Consider the following 2,863-nt stretch of genomic DNA (forward strand, 5'->3'; position numbering starts at 1 on the left):
AAGACAGCACACAGTACTGGGGAAGCCAGCACAACTTGTACAAGGCAAGGTCATGGAAGCTCCATATACACATCCAAATTCCCTGAGGGACTGAATTGCTGGGCAGAGCACTGTGGGGACCCTGGTCTCAGGGAATATCTAGCTCAATTGGCATAACACAGTTTATAAAGAAAATGTTCTACATTCTACCTTGGTTAGTAGCGTCTGGGGTCTTAAAATCCTGTAAGCAGCCATGTAAGATACTCCACTGGCCGCACCCCTTAGGGAGCAAGGGAGAATGAAGAAAACAAGATACAAGGGAAAGATTAGTCCAAAGGACTAATAAACCACAACTACCGTGGCCTCTACCAGACTGAGTCCAGTGCAGCTAGATGGTGCCCAGCTACCACCACTGACTACTCTGACTGGCATCACAACAGAGGGTCTCAGACAGAGCTGGAAAAAAATGTAGAACAAAATTCTAACTCACAAAAAAATGCCAGACTTACTGGCCTGACAGAGACTGCAGAAACCCCAAGAGTATGGTCCCCAGACACCCTTTTAGCTCAGTAATGAAGTCATTCCCAAGGTTCACCATTCAGCCAAAGATTAGACAGCCCCATAAAACAAAACGAGACTAATGGGGCACAACAGTCCAGGGACAAGGCCTAGAAGGCACGAGGTGACAGGAAAGCTGGTAATAGGGAATCCAATGTTGAGAAGGGACAGTGTTGACATGTTGTGGGGTTGTTAACCATTGTCATAAAACAATACGTGTACTAACTGTTTAATGAGAAACTCTTCCTTCTGTAAACCTTCTTCTAAAGTACAATTAAAAACAAAAACAAAAGACATGTTGCATTGGCCAAATCTGCTGCAAAAGACCTCTTTAAAGGGTTGAAAAGCAAAGATGTCACCGTGAGGACTATGGTGCGCCTGACCCAAGTCATGGTGTTTTCAATTGCCTCATATGCATGTGAAAGCTGGACAATTAATAAGGAAGACCAAAGAAGAATAGATGCATTTGAATTGTGGTGTTGGCAAAGAATGTTTAGTATACCGTGGACTGCCAAAGGAACAAACAAGTCTGTCTTGGAAGACGTACAACCAGAATGCTCCTTGGAAGCAAGATGCAAGATGTTGGGACTCCGTCTCACATCTTTGGACATGTTATCAGGAAGGATCAGTCCCTGGAGAAGGACTTCATGCTTGGTAAAGTAGAGAGTCAGTGAAAAAGAGGAAGACCCTCAATGAGATGGAGTGACACAGTGGCTGCAGAATGGGCTCAAGCATAGGAACGATTTTGAGGATGGCGCAGGACCGGGCAGTATTTCGTTCAGTTGTGCGTAAGGTTGTTATGAGTTGGAATCAAGTCAATGGCACCTAACAACAACAGCAACAACAAAGATAATGGGAGAAAAAATAAGGACAATGCTTGGGGCTCAAATATATGGCCTAAATAGAATACCAAACACAACTAAAAATGCAAAAGTATCAGGAGATGAACTCTCACGCTTATCAAAAGACTTCTCCAAAAGAATAAAAAGAGAACCTATAGACTGGGAAAAAATTTTGGCTATGAAATATCTGGCAAGAGTCTAATCTCTAAAATCTATAGAATGCTTCAATGCCTCAACAACAAAAAGACAAAGAGTTCAGCTAAAAAATGGGCAATAGATATGAACAGACACTTCACCAAGGAAGACATTCAGACTGCTAACAAACACATGAAGAAATGCTCACAATCATTAGCTTTTAGAGAAAGGCAAGTCAAAACTACAGTAAGATATCGTTTCACCCAAACATTACCAGCCCTAATAAAAGAAATAGAAAATAATAAATGTTGGAGAGTTTCGGGGAGATTGGAGCTTTATACACTGCTGGTGGGAATGCAAAATGGTACATGCACTGTGGAAAATGGCATAACGATTCCTTAAAAAGCTGGAAATACAAATGCCATATGACCTAGAAACCCCACTCCTAGGAATATGCCCTAAAGAAATAAGCGCCATGACACGAATAGAGATATGCACACCCATGTTCACTGTACTACTATTGACATAGTAAAAAGATGAAAACAACCTAAGTGCCCATTAACAGATGACTGGAATACACGCAATGGAATACTACATAATGATCAAGAATAATGTGAAACACTTCACAACATGGATGAATTTGGAGGACATTATGCTGAGTGAAAAAAGTCAATCACTAAATGACATGTATTATATGAGAAAACTATTATAAAGAAACAATAAAAAGTTGACACACAGGAAAAAAAAATTATCTGATGGTTGTCAGGGATAGGAGGGGGAGGAAGGGAAAATTACCAAACAGATAGAAGACACGTGTTAATATTGGTGAAGGAAAAGGCAATACACAATATGGGGATGTCAGCAAAACATGATTAAGGCGTAGAAGGACACTGAGAGGAATGCAAGAACAAAGAACAACCATGGTAATTACTAAAGCATAGACAATCCTGCAACAATAGTATTAACAAACACTAATTTACCAATGAATATATAGATAGATAGGTATGCCAAGAGATGTGGGAGCGTGTAAGGGAACACACTTACTTGCAGATATAGGCTTGGAGGTGAATATTTCTACATACATAACTGTTACTGTTGTTGTTGTTAGGTGCTGTCGAGTGTGTTTCAACTCATAGCGACCCTGTGAACAACAGAACAAAACACTTCCTGGTCCTGCACCATGCTCACAATTGTTGTTATGCTTGAGCCCATCGTTGTAGGCATTGCGTCAATCCATCTCCTTGAGCTTCTTCCTCTTTCGCTGACCCTGTACTTTACCAAGCATGACGTCTTTCTCCAGGGACTGATCCCTCCTGACAACATGTCCAAAATATGTAAGACGTAGTCTC

This window comes from Trichechus manatus, unplaced genomic scaffold (genome assembly GCF_000243295.1).
Source record: "Trichechus manatus latirostris isolate Lorelei unplaced genomic scaffold, TriManLat1.0 scaffold00090, whole genome shotgun sequence".
NCBI lineage: Eukaryota > Metazoa > Chordata > Mammalia > Sirenia > Trichechidae > Trichechus > Trichechus manatus.